This window comes from Amblyomma maculatum, chromosome 1 (genome assembly GCF_055883805.1).
Source record: "Amblyomma maculatum isolate TAMU_Amacu chromosome 1, ASM5588380v1, whole genome shotgun sequence".
In the NCBI taxonomy this organism is placed as follows: Eukaryota; Metazoa; Arthropoda; class Arachnida; order Ixodida; family Ixodidae; genus Amblyomma; species Amblyomma maculatum.
Genome location: NC_139344.1, coordinates 170,027,147 through 170,048,535, shown reverse-complemented (window position 1 = coordinate 170,048,535; position 21,389 = coordinate 170,027,147). Strand labels below are relative to the sequence as shown.

General features: G+C 48.4%; 1 protein-coding gene across 2 annotated transcripts in view; it reads right to left on the bottom strand.

Annotated features, from left to right (window-relative positions):
- LOC146204848 (protein NDNF-like) overlaps positions 1–21,389 on the bottom strand; it is a 169,558-nt gene that overhangs the window by 136,414 nt on the left and 11,755 nt on the right. The window lies entirely within an intron of this gene.

Genomic DNA, 21,389 nt, shown 5'->3' with positions numbered 1-21,389 from the left:
ATAGCCCAACCACTTGCTAGCCGTGTATTAAGAAATCACAGTGAAGGCGATCAAAAGTATCTAATCTGAAAGCTCGTAGCTTTAGTAGAATACTACCAGTCACAGAAACTGCGTACCTCACAGCCCAGGACATCACTTCAGCGTCTAAACATGCGTAATCCACTAATCATAACCAAAGAAAATAAGCTGATTTTGGTACTCGTACTGGCGTAAATTATATTCAGACTCTTTTTTCGCTAGTAACTTCATTTAAAAAAAAAATACCGACGCGAACAAAGCATGAGTCGGTTTTTGTAGAAAAGCGGGTGAAAATACCCGATGCATCCCGCGACCCAGTCCCTCTGAACGCCCAAAGCAGTTTCTCGGGCATGTTACGTATCCGCTCCAATTAGAAAGCGAGACGCGAGCGTCGCGAAGGTCGAGGCGCGCAAAGTGTCTCAGCACCACCTGCATGCAGTTGCGTGTGCAGATGCACTGAGTCGGAGATTCCGCGAAATCGGCGAAAAGAAGGCCTCAACCCGGCGTCGCGGAAGCGAACACGGGCGTGTGTTGCGACCCACAAACGCGGGATGCAGTACCCCGCGTGATAAGAAAGCATTCATGGAAGCTTTTCCCCTCAAGGCGACTGGGCGATCAGCCGCCGCTGACGCCGCCTCACGCGCCCTGTTTACAAAGGTCCACATGCTCGCAGCAGCTGACGCACAAGGAATAATAGCAACGCACAGCCGAAAGTACAAATGAAAAGGGGAGAAAAAGAGCTGACCGACCATAAGTGAAGGTCAGAGCACGGGGTGGCGAAGAAAAAAAGTTGCTTCGGGCTTGAGAGTCTTGCGCCTTGCGCTGTCGCCCAGAGAAGGAACATCCGCAGGCGCTGAAAAAAGCTGGAAGGCAACGTGCTGTGCTCCACGAGCGCATAGTCCGGGAAGCAAAGTGACACCGTTTAATGGAACCCCTAAAAATTAAAGGAAACAAATATCCACAGAAAAAAAAAAAATCCTTCTCGGGCCGAAGTTAGGTCGACATGAAGAGACTTTTTGCGACATAGTTGTAGAGTCCCTTTTCAAAGTTCATCCCAGAAAAGTAAGAAAAACTCGGGCTTTCATGTCTTCTTTCTTCCTGTTTTATCTCTCTGATACACAGCCCAGCGCGTGCACAGGTTAGACGCTCTGTGATGTGCTGTCTGCACACCAGAACTAGTGTAATTTCTCCGCATTCGACTGTACTGCTGGAGTATATATACATCTCCATTTTGGGTCCAGGTGCTCGCGCGCGCTTTCTAGCGTCCTCGGTAAATTGAACGGGTGCTCTACGATATCAGCACGCATATGTACACGGTTCCCTGTTGACTTAAGACCAACAATGTCGCGGCCACTTGCTCAAGTCTAATACAACGAACAGCGTTCACCAAATGCCGACAAGTGAAGACTCATCGCGTCTTTATACGCATAAGTTCTGTTATTTTAGATCTCCGCTCCTGTGTTCGACGCATATATTGTCGCCCTCAGGTGTTCATCTGTCCATGGAGTCGAATGACGCTTGACTACAAGACTGTTATCGTGCAGGCGTAATATTAAAAATAATAAAAAAAAGCGGTGGGGTTTTCGAACCTAGTTATATGAGCTTCATTGAGACTGGTTTTCCATGGTTTAGCAAGGTGGTACACGCTTTGACGGTTTGAATTAGTCGGACGCTCAAGTTTCTCCTTCAGAGTAGACGCGACAGTGCCTTGAACGCTGCCTTTTCTTTCCACGATATTTAAAAATATTTTTGTTTAGCTCGTTTCGGGGGGAAAACGACACCTACATTTAATTAGGTCAAGGTCATTCGGACCCAGCGAGGCGAATTTGTAAGTTGCACCCCGAGGACACGATTTACGAATATCAGCGACACTCACGGTGCTTGGTCAATGTTTAGCATGGTGCCTGTCGATACCGGTGCGCAACCTTTCTGCAGCGAACCACAGGCACCGCTTCAGGTCGTGCGCAGCCGAGCATAGTAGTGAAAATGTGCGAATCGTACGAAGCCCGCTGTACCTTTCGCGTGCATCTCGAATACGCGCCGAAAGCGCTGTTCTCACGTTGCACGTGCAGTGGAAGCTTCATGTGGCGTTTTCTTCATCTGTGTCTTTGGAAGTTTATTCGTCGTCACATTATTCAACACTTCCTTCATGTACACGCGCTATGCATCGTCTTTATTTTCGCGGAAGCTGAGGGGCTGCATCAAGCTGGAATACTGGCGTCGCGGCATCGTTCGACTTCAGTTAGACGCTGTCGGCTTCTGAAAATCTACAAACAAGCTGATGCATTCGTCTTGGGGTGTCCCGTGAAACAAATATAGCCTACTAACACGCGATGCACGGCAGTGCTCACTCATTTATAATCATGGATGAAACTTGGTTGTAATGACATGTTCCGTAAAAAAATCAGTGCAGTCTACTCTTTCGTTCGGAGCCTACGCTTTTCGGATTGCCCTAAATTATAAAAGCAAAAAAAAAAAAAAAAAAAGAGACTGCATTTTGTTCTTGCGAAAATCAGGGGAAGCACCCAGTATCCACATCCACGCTCTTCGCTTTCCATATGTTATAATGAAAGAAAGAAACGTCATCTCAATGAAAAAAAAAAAAAAAAAAACAGCTTGGCACGCCCCTCCCCCTTTCAAAAAGGTCCAGTTCAGAATCAGTGCGACATCGTCTTTCCGCTGCTGCAACACAGAGCGTAGCCTGGTTCCCCATTTTCTTCTCTGAGCACAGTGCAGAATGAAAAAAAAAAGAAAAAAAAAATAAATAAATAAAAAATAAATAAAAGACAGACAGATGCAGTTTGAGAAGGCAGTCTAAGGGAAAAAGCACGCTCCGATGAGAACAAAGCCCTGGGAAACGCATTTAGAACCAAGTCGGAGGCGATTCTTCACGCCCTAATCTCGGCTCTCGCGCCATTTTTCAGGAGCTCCTTAAGCCCCGCGTCGGCGGCGGCGGAGCGCGCGAGCCTGTCTAGCTGCTCGTCTTTCCAACAGCGGCGGGATGAGGAGACGGGCTCACGTAGAACGCGTTCTCCCGCGCGCACGCGTGCATATATGCCTACGTCTCTTCACAATCGCGCCATCGGGGCGCTGATGTATAATACACACGGAGTCAGTATTTCCGCAGGCCCCGCTCGCGAGGCTTATATACCGAGGAGTACAGCTATAGCCGGCCAGCATATGGGCTCATCAATAACTGATAACTGCGCAGGCCCGCTCGGACGACGGCGATGTCTCAGAGGAGCCGCTCGCTTGCGCATGCTATTATTTCGGGGCGGACGCATTTAAAGGAGGCGCTTTACGGAGCGCCCCGCGTTCGCCGACGCTCGGCGTCCAGCTGATCAATCAGGCACTTTTCTTCGACCGGTTCACCGTTTCTCTCGTTGCGCGCCCTCGCCGCCTCTGCGGTGTACGCGCGTCTTTTGACGCCCCCTGCGCGCGTCCTTTTGTTTTCGCCCTTCTTGAACCTCGTTCGGTGGGCTTCCCATCGTCGAGCGAGCGATCGTTCTCGTCATCCAGAAGCAATCATCGCTCGCGTTCTGAACTCACGACCTGCGGATTTTCTCCTACGCATCGCGTCGTGACGAGTCTGGCCTTAAACTGAGGCTAGTTCGAAAACGCGCCTGTTCTCTTCTCCATTGGCGACCGAACAGGCGCAAGGCCAGGGAGAGAAAGAAGACGTGGCCGTGACCACGACAAGGTGGAAACTGGTTCATGTGTTTCTTTTCCCGTGCCTTACAGATGGAAACCAAAAGGCTGGCACATGTAACCACTGAAACATTCCCGCTCGGAGTCGCCAAAAAGTTTAGCAATGTAAACGTGTTATGAGCTTCTTAACAAGGCACGGTTGCGAAAGCACGCAAATACGGATATAAAAATGCCTGCTGATGTATACAAGCGCACAGAAAAGATCCATTCGCCGCATGCGCTATGAAGCAAAGCTCGTCACAACCAAGTGAGCCTGCTGAATGTGAGGCTATCGGAGAGACAGAGAGGCTGCAGTAAACAGCATAGATACAGCGGAAATAATTTATAGAAATAGTACTTGGTATCCGGGCCCAGAAATGAACTAAAGCCCAATTTAAATAAACATGAAACCGTTTTGGCGGCAGAAGAGAAAGCCTTCGTGACGTTCAAAACGATGTCAGCTGGTACCACACCTGTGTACATTGCAGTCACCCATGAAACGACACAGAACGAAAAATGAGACAAGACTAATATTTGTACGACGACATTCCTGAAGTCCATCGGTGAGAGGGATTTGATCTTTATCCCTCTCGCAGTGAGTACAGGCGGACGCGGACGCCTCGCAGTGAGTACAGGCCGCCAGGAAATTGAGGTAATCAAGTCCTTAATTTTATTTTCATTTTAGGTTTATCTGAAAGGCGACAACAGCATCCTTGAGCGCGGCGGGATGCTATTTCAAGCGTTAAGTGATACAACACAAAGCAAGCCATGATATGTTAGGGTTACGCTTTGCGGCCTGATTGACGAAAAAGAGTGAACGGAAGCAAGGAAATGCGCCAGTAGTTTTCTTGTCGAGGGGCGTTATTGCTGCCGTGACTCACCGAGCGCGCGGGCTTCCCTTACTTCGTCATAACCTCACCTCGCCTTGCTCTCTCCTCTTTCAGCAAAGAGAAAGGAAGAAGGGTATCAGAGTCAGAGAAAAGCAAAGAATAATCTAGACAATCACAATGGAGGAAAGAGCCCGAAACAGCCGAGCGGCGCGAACAACTTTTTTCTCCCCGTTGAGGATTTATTGCCTATCGGCGGACTCACCATTCTGCGGCGTTCCTCTGGCAGCAGCGCGGATGAGAGAATGACAGTGTGTTTTCCCAGCTACACGCACGCGATAGAGTCTCTTCGCTGTTTTTTTTTTTTTTTTCTTCCCCCTCCTCTGGTGTTCTCAGGGAGGCGCTATAGATGGTTGAGTGCGCAGCTGTCAGCGTATACGGCACCATTAGAGCCACGGCCGCCGTCGCGCAGCAGCTATTGCGCCCTTGCGTTTTGTCTTTCTGCGCCTCGTCCCCGAAATATCCATCGGCGTCGTGCGGCGGCGTCCGTACGCACCGCCGATGCAGCAAAGTCGCGCTACTGCTGCTGCTGCTGCTGTCTTACGGGCTTACTTCCATTTAGGAACCGCAGCGAGTCGAGAGGAAGGAAAGCAAAAAATATAGGAAGCGGAAACAGATGGAAAGCAGGAACGGAACTGAGAAAGTGTACCGCGAGCTTTATTAGCGCTTTTGCCCTTTCCGTCTCCAAGGCAGCCCCGTGCCATTTGTTCGAACCCTCGCTTGCTCGGCCGCCGAGTGGAAGCGCCTCGCCTGAATTCCTCTCGTTCGCCATTCGTGAAGAGTGGGCTTTCCATCGAGATTATTCACTCCGTCGTGGTTGCAAGCAATTAACGTGCGGTTGATGCGTAATTTCAGCAACATTTTCCTTCCAACCATACCTTTCAATTCGTGCTGGCACTACCGGAAAAGTTCTGGTTATCTTCGTGTGTTTGCTTTCATTTCCGCTTTCTCTTTCGCCACACAAGGCCAGACAATACATGTTCGGACGGTATAATTGGCCAAACAGCATACTGTTCATAATTGTATAGAAGCAGGGCACTCCCATATTACAGCGTGCAGGCGGGCTTTGGAACGCATATTAGTGCACACCCTTTGTTCTGCACCGCTCGATATACACGCAGACTCAATAGATAGGAGGAAGTTGCTTGCGGTTTCATACAAATTGCAAACGAAAGCAGACATATTTCAACGAAATATTCGAAAAAGGAGACCATCGCCAATATTCCGTTTTAAACGACTACCCTGCACCAATAATACGCCAACGTACCAACGATTGGCCGCACGTTCTCTGAGGCCCGAAAGCAACCGCTCTATAATTTCCATTCCAGCGATTTGGAAAGCCGGTAAAAAAATTATAGGGGGTACTTTAGATCGCTAAACTGTGATGATGCGGAATCCTCTATCGCGCGGTGGTCCGAAGCCCTCCACTACGGCACCTCTTTCTTTCTGTTTTCGCTCCCACTTCCGCGATGACGCGATAGCGTAAGCTACCAGCCAACATATAAAGGCCCACTTTACCCGAGCCGTATGAACGTGCCTCCGTGGCCTAGGGGTAACGTGAATGCAAGGGTCTTGGCAGGCTGATTGTGATATCACCCTCCCGTATGAAAAGAGAAGCCCGAGTTGGTAGCTCCTGCCAAACGTAATATCAGGAAGCCCTACGTCCAGTTACTCGGCCATGTCAGCTGCCAGATACCGCCTCCCACGACTACTACTACTACTACTACTACTACTACTACTACTACTACTACTACTACTACTACTACTACTTCTTCTTCTTTTTGTTCTTCCAGTCGGACGGACGGTCACCACGAGTATGGGTGCTTAAAGGCCTTAAAAGATAATTAAGCTGTCCGTGTTGACGCCGCTGCTTGACAGTTGCTGCCAGTATTCCGTATTATGTCGCGTAGCGTAAGCAGCACTACCTGTGCAACATTTTATTCGCCGTCTTTCTTCCGACAAAATTTGGGGGCACTTAAACCCCGCCCTAAACGAGATGACGCAGAAGCATTAATGGCCCCCGTCTACGGATCGGATCCTCGTTCGCGCACATGCAGTTTACTACTCGTTAATCGCGGTTTCCTCAAATTATGCTTCCATTATCTCACGAATACTCATTAGCATGTGGTCGTGAGCGACCAAACTAAAGACCAGCCGGCATCATCTGACTCGGAATCCAAAGGTCCCCGGTGGGTTCGATTCCCATCTCAAAGGAGCTGCGTGTGTTTATATATATATATATATATATATATATATATATATATATATATATATATATATATATATATATATATATATATATATATATATATATATATATAGGGGGGGGGGGGGGATGAGGGTGCTCGTTATAATACATGAAGGAAAGAAGCCAACAGTCGGCGAGGCCAATGAAAGCGTTGGGGATGGTACTTTTATGTCTTTTTTTTTAATGTTTGATTAGATAATCACAGAAATTAGTAATGTAATCTGTTTAGGGGAAAGATAATTAAACGCAAAGTAGAAGAAAAAACAACGTGCCGATGGTGGGAACCGAACCCACGACCTCCGAATGTCGCGTCCGGTGCTCTTAATTGATCTGCTTGTAGCTTACGGGGGTCTCGGTTCCGGCAGTCTTGAAGTCATAGGTAGCGTAAGAGGGTTCTAGCACAGCTTTCACCCTCGCTCTTGATCACGTTCTACGTGACGCTGGCGGTAACAAAGGACGTTCTACGTCCGCCGCTATGGCTGAGGGTGGCGCTGGTGAACACTCTCAAGGTTCGTATACAGACAACATAAATACCCGAGCAAGTAGCAGGGGGGACAGCGGCCGATGTAGCTCAGTTGGAAGAGCACCGGACGCGATATTCGGAGGTCGTGGGTTCGGTTCCCACCATCGGCACGTTGTTTTTTCTTCTACTTTGCGTTTAATTATCTTTCCCCTAAACAGATTACATTACTAATTTCTGTGATTATCTAATCAAATATTAAAAAAAAAAAGACATAAAAGTACCATCCCCAACGCTTTCCTTGGCCTCGCCGACTGTTCGCTTCTTTCCTTCACACACACACACACACACACACACACACACATATATATATATATATATACATATATATATATATATATATATATATATATGCAGATCAATTAAGGGGAAATGAGGGTGCTCGTTATAATACATGAAGGAAAGAAGCCAACAGTCGGCGAGGCCAAGGAAAGCGTTGGGGATGTTACTTTAGGTCCTTTTTTTTTTTTTAATGTGTACTTGGATAATCACAGAAATTAATAATGTAATCTTGTTTAGTGGAAAGATAATTAAACACAAAGTAGCAGAAAAAACAACGTGCCGATGGTGGGATCCGAACCCACGACCTCCGAATATCGCGTCCGGTGCTCTTCCAACTGAGTGTCGTGACGCTGGGGCTACGTCGACCCGGCCTTCACTTGGTAGCGTGCAGAGACTCGGGGTTGAAGTAGGATTGAATCTTCGAAGTTGGTGAAATATGTACAAGCAGGTTTTATGGCACTTTGAGAAACTTATTTACAAGATTATTTACACGAAAAAGAAGGGTACATCAGTAAAATGGCAAGCGTTAAGAGTTCATAGCGAGAAGCGACTGGATGAGCCGTTTACCCAGGGCCCAGAGCGACATTTCGTGCTCTGCAGCGTCCTTAAAACCCCCTATGTCCAGCCCCTCTCTGAAGATGCTGACCAACCAAATCCAGGGCACGCCCCTCAGGTATCGGCATCCAATCGAACACATCACTGCACTGATGGTCTGAAGCACTGACTGGTCCGGCATTCATTCGTTGGGCGTGATCACTTGTTGGCGGGAAAAGCTTGGGAACGGCGAGGAGAGGAGGTACATTTCTATTCTTCAGCAAAGAAACCACAGGCTGGTTCTGACAAGGGGTTTTACTTCTCAGAAACCCGAGTGCACGTGGCGCCGCATAGGGCTCCCAACATTGTCCCTTTTCGACAATTGCAAATCTTTCCTGCATTCCCGGGAAATCACTTAATGGCCGTATGAGTCATGCTCCTTTCTTGTCCTGCACGTCAGCGGACATGTCACTCTGTCGTCTCCTTTGGATAGGAGGCATTCATCACTGGAGGATAGCACTTCTCGACTGGAAGGGTGAACAAAAGAAAGAAAGCACTTCCTGCTATTTCCCGCAGGGGGACGTTTCTTTGTGTTTTTCCAGACGTTCTCTTGACAGGGTCAATTTGGCATTTGCAGGTTGTCCACAAAGCAAAACAGGCTTACAAAAACAGAATTCCTGGAAACAGGCTCACTTAGAGCCATTGGACCATCACCACATATTCACAATACTTTTCCATGCCCACAGGCGAACAATAGAGCGCGCAAATGCGGATGCTTGGTCGTAACAGCCTCCTCCCCCGCCAGAAGAGTCACGGAGGGCAGCAGTCGCAGCTGCTGCATGAAGAGACGACTTAATGGCCTGCACGTGAACGCTTGAAGCTCGCTGTTGCTTGTCGCGTTGTCTTGATTGTTGTAGGCCAAATTGCTCGAGCTGTCTGAAACTCAACCACATGTCTAAACAAGCACTCGGCTCCCGTCTGAAGAGACCAGGTTAAAAGAAAACTGCCATTGTTGTTCGAGAAAAGCCCACTCTCAAGACGTTCAGGACCCACGTATGCCTAGAAAACCAAACGTGCTGCTTTACATAGTCACACATATACAAGCGCACGGAAAAAAAAAAAAAAAACCTGATTATCAATTTCGATACATGGTGAGGAACATCTCGGACCGCTTAGAAAGAGCGGCTAAGCGCGTCCGCATTCCCATTTAACTTCCCCTTTTTGTATCTTATTTCAAAATTGTACTGCTGTAAAATCAAGCTCCACCTAAGAAGGCGACTGTTTTTCGATGTCGCAGTTTGCAGCCAAGCCAGGGGACAATGGTCCGTCTCTACGGTGAATTTGGCCCCTCCAAGATAGCACTGCAATTTTTGAATGGCCCATACAATGCAAGCGCACTCTTTCTCTGACGCGCAATAAGCCCTCTCTCTAGAACTCAGTTTTCTGCTCAAGTAGAGCACGGGGTGCTCATTACCGTCGTCATCTCTCTGGCAGAGAACAGCACCTAACCCTCGATCACTGGCATCACACTGGACCGTGAATTCTCGGTCATAGTCTGGAGCTCGCAATACCGGACGGCTAATCAGCACAGCCTTCAGGTTTACGAAGGAGGCTTCCTTTTGTTCGTCCCAGACTACATTTGTCGGTTCTGTCTTGCGGAGAGCGTCGGTCAGAGGGCTAGCCAAAGCTGAATAGTTAGGGATGTAGTGATTGTAGTACCCAGTCAGACCCAGGAATGCTCGAATTTCCGTCTTCGTGCTCGGCCGCGGGTAGTCTGCTACCGCAGAAATCTTAATCTCGCTGGGTTTCCTGAAACCTTGACCTACATTGTGACCCAAGTAGTCCACGGTCGCCCTTGCCAGGCAACATTTCTCGGCCTTTACGGTTAGTCCAGCTTGACGCAAAAGGCTCAGTACAGCTCTTAGATGTACCATATGGTCCGCCCATGAGTCGGAAAAAACCGCAATGTCGTCTAAATAAGGCACCGCGAATGTTTCACACCCCTTTAAAACCCTATCCATGAGTCGGGAAAAACAAAATGGAGCATTTTTGAGCCCGAAACTCATCATTGTTGGCTGGTAGCTGCCCGTTGGAGTGACGAAAGCCGCGTATCTGCTGGCGCGTTCAGTGAGCGGTACTTGCCAGTATCCTCGAGTAAGGTCCAGCGTAGTCACATATGCCGCTCTACTGACCTGTTCTACTCTCTCCTCAATATTCGGAATAGGATACACTTGATCCCTGGTGAGAGAATTTAGCTTTCGGTAGTCTACCACAGGCCTAGGGTCTTTACCTGGAGCTTCTACTAAGATCATAGGCGAAGCATAATCGCTTTCCGAGGGTTTTATTACTCCCAATTCCAGCATGCGAGTTACTTCCCTATCCAGAATTTCTCTTTGCCTTGGAGAAAATCGGTAGCACCTTGATCGCACTGGCACGTCTGAAGTCAGCTCAATATCGTGCTCAGTCAAGTCAGTTCTGCCTGGCCTGTCCACGAAGCAGGCCTCAAACTCTGTTATTATCTCGCCCAGATCGGACAGCTGGGATTTCTTTAGTTCTCCTCTCTGCTCCGTCTTTTTGAGAAGCTCCTGAGCGTTGCTTCCTTTTCCGCTGAGGCAAATCAAGTTGTCCCCCATCTCCTCGGGAAGGTTTAACGTTAGATTTACCACGGCTTCCCTCTGCACATAAGGCTTCATAAGATTGCAATGATAAATGCGCACTTCTTTACGCCTACCGGGAATTTTCACTGCGTAGTTAGTGTTAGAAAGCTTTGCAACGACTTCAGCCGGTCCTTCCCACTGTACTTCGAGCTTATTCTGCCTTGAACTTCTCAGCAACATCACCTGGTCCCCGATACAAAACGTCCTTTGACGGGCTGTCTTATCATAGTACACCTTGGAACGAGCCTGGGCTGACTTCATGCTGGCCTCAACGAGTTCCTTAGTGTTATGTAAGCGATTCAAGAGGTTCAGAATGAATTCCACTACTGTTGGGTCTTCTCCGCGCCCCTCCCAGGCTTCGCGCACCATTCGCAAAGGTGAGCGCAGTGACCTTCCGTACACCAACTCGGCTGGGCTAAATCCAGTGGATTCGTGCGGCACTGACCGCAAAGCGAAAAGCGCTGCAGGCAGGCAGGTATCCCATTCGCGCTTGTTTTCATAGCACAGTCCCCTCAGGACTCGTTTGAGAACAGAGTGCCATCTTTCTACGCTGTTGCTCTGCGGATGATGGATCGAGCTATGCACTACCTTAATGCCGCATCGCTCGAGAAATGAGGTGGTGAGGACACTCGTGAAAACGCTACCCTGATCACTTTGGACCTCGGAAGGGAATCCAACTCGTGCAAACACTGACAGCAGCGAATCCACTACACTCTCGGACGTCACCTCGCGCAGCGGAACAGCCTCTGGAAACTTTGTGGCTGGGCATAACATAGTGAGGATATAACGGTACCCTGACTCTGTCACAGGAAGTGGCCCAACTACATCTATTACTAACCGGTGAAACGGCTCGGTAATGATTGGTACTAACACCATCGGAGCTTTCCACTTATCTTGCGACTTTCCAACCCGCTGGCACGTGTCGCATGACCGTACAAAATTTTCCGTGTCCTTAAAACATCCAGGCCAATAGTATTCTTGCAACAGCCTCTGCTTTGTTTTCTTTATTCCAAGGTGACATGACCACGAGCTGCCATGGGAAAGTCGCAGTAAGTCTCCGCGATACTTTTGGGGAACGACTAATTGGTCCCGCTCTACTCCGCGCTTATCCTTGAATAAGCGATACAGCACTCCCTTTCTCATCTCAAAAGAAATGTTCTTTGCTGTCTTAGTGGCGCGGTGGCGCTCTCTTATCTCCTGTATCTTGGGATCATTGGCTTGCTCCATAGCTAAGTCCTCTCGAGTTCCACTTAAAAGTCTCGTGAGATTACTAGACACTGGCGGCAAGAGGTTACTCTCAAGAACGTCCTCATTCCGCGTCTCATCAAGCTCCCTTTCAAGTTGACATATCTGAGATGCCTCGCTCTCAAAGTTTTCTGACCTGCTATCTTCCGCATTTACCACTGTTTTAACTGCCGTTTCCTCCGCTGTGGATTTTTCTGGAATGAGCAGTGTAGCTAGTTCTCGCGCCTTTGAACGTGTTAAGGCTTGCACAACTCTGTCTCCGAAAAGGATGCCCCTCTTTCGCAGCAGCATGTCCGATTTGTTGGAGAACAAATACGGATAGCACTTAGGAAGCTTTCCTGAAACGGCAGCCTCGGTTGTTAATTCGCCGAAAGGGCCCTCGATGACCACGTTCGCAATCGGCAAGCACACACTCTGTTCCTCAACTACCTGTCGGATCCATGCACACTGTCCTGTATAGTCGGAAGGCGATACATACGCCGGATGGACAACATCCATCGTTGCGGCCGAATCGCGCAGTACCTTGCAAGGCTTCCCGTTGACTACTAGGTCATGCAGGTAGGGTTCTAAAAGCTGCATATTTTCATCGCAGTCCCTGACATACGAGAAAGCAATCTTTTCTTTCCGGCAGTTGACGGCAATGTGACCCTGCTCATTACACCTAAAGCATGTGAGCGGCTTCCTAGCCTCAAGCTTATTCTTTGTGTTCTGCACGTTGGTCACTTCCCCACTTTTCTCACTGCCGTCCTTTCTAGGGAATTTGCCTGAAGAAACCTTCATTTCTTCGTTTCCAACTCTAGCAAAGTGCCTTTCCTGACGGTTTTTCACACTGAACTTGGGATTGCGGGGCCTATCCACTGCTGGGTTGCTGAATTGTCGGCGCGAAGCATACTCCTCAATAAGTTCGGCAGCTTCAGTTGCCGACTTAATTTCGCCTCGGTCCTGTAACCAATTTCTTTCTTTTTCTGGGAGGCAGTTATAAAACTGCTCCAAAAGAATTCGCTCGACTACAGCGTCCCTATCACTGTAGGAATCTGTGCTCTTTAGCCACTCGCCCAAATTTACTCTTAAATTGTACAGGAATTCAGGGTAACTCTCGTCTCTGGACTCAGTAGCGTTCCGAAAACGTTGTCTGAACGCCTCGGCGCTAAGCCTATACTTTCTCAGAAGGCAAGCTTTGACCTTCTCGTAGTTGTCCGCGTCCTCCTTGCTTAGCCGCGCGACAACCTCCGCTGCCTCGCAGGGCAGAACCGTCAATAATCTCTGAGACCAAGTGTCTCGCTGGAAGGACAGTTTTTCGCAGGTTCGCTCAAAGTTAGCCAGATACAGACCGATATCCCCTGATATCACATATGGCTGCATGTACTTTGACATCTTGAAATCTGCCTCCTTGTTGAGAAGAGGTACCGCTAGCTGGGGACAATTGCCCGACCTCTTGCTCAACTCTAGTTCTAATTTCCGGAGCTCAATTTCTAGCTCCAGCCTTTTTGCTTCTCTTTCAATTTCACGCTCTTTCTGCTGTCTGAGCTGTTCCTTTTTTTGACCGATGAGGTTCCATGCTTCACTGAGCTCCTCATCATCGGTTCCTAGATCAGTGATTGCCTTTATAATCAAGGGTTTTCGTGCCAAACCACTTGTATCAATTCCCAATTCCTCACACAATAGCAACAGGTCCGGTTTCTGCAGCTTTTGTAGGTCCATGATTGCTCCGAGTGTCGGCTACTTCCAAAACAACAGTGCAAACTACCAAACCTAAAGGCGTTTCAACACTTTTTACCAGTTCTAAAATCTAACCCTGTTCTAGAACCTGGTCCACATCAGAAGAAAAGCCAAGCACTCACCCACACATGCGATCGATGTTCCGAGCTGCTCTCTTGTTGGCCGATTGTTGCGCCTGCTTGTTGCTTGAGATGCCACCTCCGATCACAAGATGTGGCTTGTAGATTCTGATCCACCTCGAATCACCAGATGTTGTAGCTTGTAGATCCAGATCCCACCTCCAGTCATCAGATGTTGTGGCTTGTAGATTCAGATCCCAACGCTGTTCACCAGTTGTCGTGACGCTGGGGCTACGTCGACCCGGCCTTCACTTGGTAGCGTGCAGAGACTCGGGGTTGAAGTAGGATTGAATCTTCGAAGTTGGTGAAATATGTACAAGCAGATTTTATGGCACTTTGAGAAACTTATTTACAAGATTATTTACACGAAAAAGAAGGGTACATCAGTAAAATGGCAAGCGTTAAGAGTTCATAGCGAGAAGCGACTGGATGAGCCGTTTACCCAGGGCCCAGAGCGACATTTCGTGCTCTGCAGCGTCCTTAAAACCCCCTATGTCCAGCCCCTCTCTGAAGATGCTGACCAACCAAATCCAGGGCACGCCCCTCAGGTATCGGCATCCAATCGAACACATCACTGCACTGATGGTCTGAAGCACTGACTGGTCCGGCATTCATTCGTTGGGCGTGATCACTTGTTGGCGGGAAAAGCTTGGGAACGGCGAGGAGAGGAGGTACATTTCTATTCTTCAGCAAAGAAACCACAGGCTGGTTCTGACAAGGGGTTTTACTTCTCAGAAACCCGAGTGCACGTGGCGCCGCATAGGGCTCCCAACATTGTCCCTTTTCGACAATTGCAAATCTTTCCTGCATTCCCGGGAAATCACTTAATGGCCGTATGAGTCATGCTCCTTTCTTGTCCTGCACGTCAGCGGACATGTCACTCTGTAGTCTCCTTTGGATAGGAGGCATTCATCACTGGAGGATAGCACTTCTCGACTGGAAGGGTGAACAAAAGAAAGAAAGCACTTCCTGCTATTTCCCGCAGGGGGACGTTTCTTTGTGTTTTTCCAGACGTTCTCTTGACAGGGTCAATTTGGCATTTGCAGGTTGTCCACAAAGCAAAACAGGCTTACAAAAACAGAATTCCTGGAAACAGGCTCACTTAGAGCCATTGGACCATCACCACATATTCACAATACTTTTCCATGCCCACAGGCGTACAATAGAGCGCGCAAATGCGGATGCTTGGTCGTAACACTGAGCTACATCGGCCGCTGTCCCCCCTGCTACTTGCTTGGGTATTTATGTTGTCTGTATACGAACCTTGAGAGTGTTCACCAGCGCCACCCTCAACCACAGCGGCGGACGTAGGACGTCCTTTGTTACCGCCAGCGTCACGTAGAACGTGATCCCCAACGCTTTCCTTGGCCTCGCCGACTGTTGGCTTCTTTCCTTCACACATATATATATATATATATATATATATATATATATATATATATATATATATATATATATATAGAAGCTAACAGCCGGCGAGGCCAAGGTCGGCGAGGCCAAGGAAAGCGTTGGGGATGGCACTTTATGTCTTTTTATTTTAATGTTTACTAAAAAGAAAGAAAAAAAATAAACATAAAAAAATAATAATAAAAAAAAGACATAAAGTACCCTCCCCAACGCTTTCCTTGGCCTCACCGGCTGTTGGCTTCTGTCCTTCATGTATTATAACGAGCACCCTCATTTCCCCTTAATTGATCTGTGTGTGTGTGTGTGTGTGTGTGTGTGTGTGTGTGCGTGTGCGTGTGTGTGTGTGTGTGTGTGTGTGTGTGTGTGTGTGTGTGTGTGTGTGTGTGTGTGTGTGTGTGTGTGTGTGTGTGTGTGTGTGTGTGTGTGAATGATAAAAATGCACGAAAATATCAGGACAAGAAACGGAAGGCTGGTCGTTTATTCTGCGCCCGGGGAGCGTCGGACTGAATTGCTCCCTTATACGGCCAGAAAAAGCGCGCAGAACGTGTGAGGGAGAGTAACGTCGTCCGCCCTTCGTCGGCCACTGGGTGTCGTCTCCTCCTCCCTACTGTTGCCAGGCATTCGCTCGGCGCTTGGGTGGCCCCGCTGCACGCAAGTGACACGCCCGTTATGCATTCCTCCGAGGACCTGAGCCAGTGAGGCGATGCGGCGAAGACAAATGATGGAAAACGAAAAATAGAAACAGATACAAGAATCGAAACTTCCCCATTTCGTTTCCTTAATGTCAGTGCTCACTAAGTCGTGCAATCAAATGTTTCACTGTCCTCCCGACATGTTTGTTCTTTCCTCCGTTGTCGTTTTTTGTATGCTTTATAAAAGACAAATATGAAACTTGTGTGGATGCTTGTGAGCTAATTTTGGCTAGCCTGAAACTCATTCAGATTATAGCCTAAACGAAAGCGAGTTAAATAAATTGCGACTCCGTGATGCGAAGAGCGAGAATTCCTAGACCATCGTAGCGCTATCGATATTGAATTTCTATTAAAGCTACCCATTCTTGACCACGTAACAATTATTCATGTTGTTTTTGCCGCCTTCGTTGGGGCACGTCCAACTGGTGTTCCTCGAACTATTGCCACTAATTAATGTTGGTGCTATGCGTGCACGGTTCCGAGCCATGGAAAGTGTGAGAGGCAGACAGATATTTTTGGATCGTGTATTGAGGGCGTACCACACAAAAGTGTCCTCTTTTCATATTCAACAAATTTCTTTTTTCCCCTCTGCGTATCGCTTAAGGCAGAATATGTTGTATGCCTAGCTCACCAGAAGTGTTCTGCACAGTTTAGCCGAAAGGTTATCACGTTGGAGTTTGAGTTTATTTCTTCCTACATAAAAGGGGAAGCCAAGGCAAAAGGCGATAAGCCTGACTGGGCATTGGCTCCCAAATCAGACAACAGCATACGCGTCTAGTGTATATAAAATGTAACAAAACAAAAAAGCATTATGCAACACTTACATACCATATATAAAATGTATCAATACATGCAGCATTCATTAGATATTCAAATCACGTTCATCAACGTTCATTTCCGTATAACGAACCAACAAGGTTTCCTGGAGTGATGGTCTCTTAATCTGCGATAAGTAGGACGGTGCAGGAAATAGGAATCATACGGCTAACTAAGGTCCCGTATTTTTCTAGCCTTATACTTAAGTATTTCGGCTTGGAGCTGTTTATTCTGAGTAGGTTAGGCTATGAGTGATCCGCTCACACCGCATTGCATGTGAAGGGAATGCCTACCACATGTATCAGGACAAAAGAAACGGGAAGAGTGGCGTACTGCCTCAGGAATTGAAATCACTGCTCCAACACCCTCCGGGACAGCAAATGGTTTTAGCTGCAATCGGGAGCAGCTTTTTATGGCTCTGCAGTAAACCCATGAGCGTAGTCAACTGCCTCATGGCTCATGAGAGCTTAAGAAAAGAGTGCTTGTGGCAGCAGTTCCGCGCGCTCGAAGCTTCCTTCTACTGCGTCACAGAGACAATTGTCCCCGAGGCATGTGATGAGTTCCGACACCCTCAAGCAAACAGGATTCGACCCACATAGAACCCCCATGTTGGCTGCGAGAGGAATGCACCCGCCTCTTCTCTACCCACTCCACTGAGTGTGGCACTTCATCCTTTCTATCGCCATAAGCTCCACTTCTCAGGGCTAGTATGTTGATTGATAAACGTCGTGCTTGTTGCGTTGCTCACAGGGAATGAGGAAGCGGCGGCATCTTATAAGTCGTCTGAAAAGAAAAAAAAAATCGGACGTTTTTTTTGTTTTTTTTTTTTTTTCTATTTTTTTTCAGTTCACATTCTGCATTCTTACCAGTCGCTTTGAAAGATGGAGCGGCCGTATTTTTCCCAGCACGCAAATATGCAGCCATGCCACGGGTAAAAACCAAGTGTTCTGACGAGGTTCAGATGCAATATGGTTTAGCAATCAACTGAGTCCCTACTCCTCTACCTCCCAGAAACCATTATCAGCAGACGCCCAGCCATGCAAGACAGAATTGTCTTGCATACTGATATTAAGAATGAGAGCAACGGGAAATATGATCACAGACTCAATAAGCGAAATATGACGGTATAATTCGGAAACCCGTGCGCGTATCTGGCGCTGCAGACGCAACGGCACCTCTCGTAGCACGTTTCTGGGGCGGATGGGGCGCGGCGCGTGTGTGAGTGAAAACACGCGCAGTCGCGAAGAGCGAGACTGCGTGAGCGGAGGTGGGGACGCGCGAGGGCGGCGGGGGAGGCAGCGGTGCGCCACCGTCCCAGAAGGATCTTCCACGAAGAGCGCCTAATGAGAGGAGCCCACACCGCGACGCATGGTTCTTCCCTTTATCTTTGCGTGCCGCCCGCTCTCTTTCTTTACCACGCGTGGAACTGCTCGGCAGTCTTTTCCAGAAAAATACAGCGAGGGCGCGGACGGGGTGAGACGTTTTCCCTCGGATGCGTGCGACCGCGCTGGGCAGGCAAGAAAGAAACAGAAAAAACGCGTGGCTCATCCGGAGCGCCAGGCGCTCAGCCGACCGCGGTCACGCGCAACCACTGCTGCCGCGGCTAATGCGCGGATGCATGCGAGCGGTGGCCAGGGTGGCGGAGAGCCCGACTGTGTACTGAGCTGTCTTGCTGTTCGAGAACCGTGGTCTCGAGAAGAGCAGCTTTCCGGAAACGAGGACAGCCGAGGGACCGACCAGCCGCGTTGTTGCTCCCGCGTTCCAAACTCTAGCACGAGTGCAGCGCGACGGCGCCTGCGGCCCATCAACAGTGGCGGTGCCTGCATTGCACTGGCTTCCCGCTGCCGGTGCTTCTCTCTCCGGCTACGTACCCTTGCTCTTGTTTTCATTTCTCATCACTCACAGGCGACCAGTAGGCAACAGAAAAGGAAGAAAGATATAAAAAGAAAGAACGAACAAGCGGTCTGTTTCGCTCGGAGGAAGGAAAACGCAAAGAACGGGAAGGAGGGAAGCAGCACCGCTTGAAGACGCACGCTGTCACAGACGGACCGTATGGCGCCGCCTCTTGCTCGCCCCGGTTCGAGTTTCCGTTTTTCTGACATTTTTTTCTTCTTCCATTCTTCTTTGGGCTGTCCTTTCCAAGAGCGGAAGAACGAAAGATAGAGGGAGATAGGACTGCGAAGCTAAAGAAAACTAAAAGGGAGGATGACCCTGGACCTAAAATGAATGCGCGCCAGTGGCTTTGATAACGACAATGCCGTGGTCGTTAGGGCGCACAAAGCGAGTCCGCAGAATGGCTCGGTCCGACGTATGCAAGCGATCCCGCGCGGATTCCTCGCGCGAGCGCCCGCCGTGTGAAATAAAAGCTTCGGCAGCGGGTATAGCCCGGCGGCGCGCAAGTCTTTTGTGGCGCTGGAGCCGTCGCTTTGTACCGCCCTTATCGGGGCTACGCCCTGGGCCCTGGCCGGGTCCCAGATTGAAAACTTCCCCTCCCATGCCCCTCCCATGGCGCCTGGAGAACTAGATTTTCGCCGATGTGCGATCCCGGCACTAAGGTTTATTTATTTATCCTTTCGGTACGCCTGAGAAAAAATACATATACTTAACGCCGGCACCCGCTTTCATTGTCAGCTATACCAAACCTCTCTTCCGGTCATTTGCTCATTATTTTCTCCTCAAAAAGGCTATTATGTAATCAACTCACTAACTTGCACTTTACGCCTAGCAGCAGCACTAATGTGCCACGCAATTAATCATGGTCTCAGAATCAATGTATTCCCTCGCCGAGTATAAATGCGAACCGTAGGGGTCTCTCATTATTAGAGCGGAAAATGGAGCCGGTGCGTCTAAATCGACAGCGGCATTGCTTTAGATCATTAAGGAGGTCTTACCGCTTACGTGCAGTAAACTTCAGCAACAGCGGCGAGAATTATCGGAAAAAGGGACAATAGTTGGGAGAATTGAGAAAGGCAAGGAAACAGGGTCTTGTAAAAAGGCAAGAAAAAAAAAAAAAAAAAAACTTCGTACGTCGCTATAAAAATACACTCTGCGCACTTCCAATCTTCGGATCAGAACCTTCGTGGTGGTATCGCTGAGCCGTATTGACACCACTGCATCTCCTTTTTATTGAAAATCTACGTGCAACTTCCAAAATGCTACAAATTATACGCCGATTTCATTACCGGTATAAACCCGACGATGGGGCTGAGTGGTTAGTGCGCCAGGCTACTCAGCCAGAATACGCGGTGCTAATCCGAATGCGGCGGCCACGTCTCGATGGAGGCGAAACGGAATATAGACACCCGTATGCATATACGATGTCACTTCACTTTGAAAAGCAACTCGAGTTATTTTTCAAACATTCTTAGGTCATAATCACATCGTATTACTTCGAGTCCCTTCTCTTTGGTAGAAAAAATAAACAAAGTTTTCTCTTACAGAAAAAGAAACCTGAAAACCTCAACCGCAAATCGGTTTCGACCAACCTATGACGTCACGGATACGGCCGAAAAACATCCTGTACGCGTTGGTTGGCTAAACTGGCGACTGTGTAGTAAGAAATACCCAAAAACAATGCCAAGCTTTTGTCCTGTAGCAGACGCAGAACAAACATAAACAGCCGTGCATCTAGTGACATCACGCTCTCGAAGTTGCGCGTAGAATTGTCTCCCTGATTGAGGCCACAATTTAGTACAAATGAACAGAAACCTGATTAAAATGTACCGTAAATGTTTCATTTAAATTTGAGGCTTCTTAAAAGTGCTGGAGTTTCCGTTTTAAGATTTCCGGGTGGTCGAAGTTAATCTGAAGCCCTCCACAATGGCGTCACTCAAAGCCAGAGCCGCTTCGGAACGTTAAACTCCAAATATACATGAGCGATGTAGCATTACCGCCCGGTTATTTTCTCGCGCCCCGTAGTGTGTTTTTACTAAGCGTAGAAAGCTGGGCTAGTTGGTTGGTTTGGTTTGTGGGGTTTACCGACCCAAAGCGACTCAGGCTATGAGAGACGCCGTAGTGGAGGACTCCGGAATTTCGACCACCTGGGGTTCATTAACGTGCTCTGACATCGCACAGCACACGTGCACCTTTCTTTTTGTCTCCATCGAAAAACGGCCTCCGCGGCCCATATTTTTGGGCACAGTAGCCGGGTGCCCTAACCACTCCACCACCACGGCCGGTCTAGTTGGCTTCTAATAAAATTGCGACGTAGTGGTGGTGGAGAGAAAATGTGAGTTCCCTTGCACGACAAGTGGGTAGAAAGTTGACGGGCGTCGAAGAAGGATTTAAACACATCAAAGGAGGAATGACAAGGCACGATGTAATAGACAGTATATCGCTAAGCGTAGAAAGCTGGACTGGTTGGTTTCTAGCCCAGCTTAAAGAGACACCGCGCCGGCATTCGTGGTGTCTCTTCTACCTTCGTCCGTGTTTTTTTTTCTTTTTTCGTGTGCTGGATTATGTCTCACACGTGGGTTAGTTAGCACTTGGAGATATGTACTGCCCAACAGCTTTCACAGTTCAGACTTGAAAAGAGTAGAGTTCATTAAGCCAGATAACG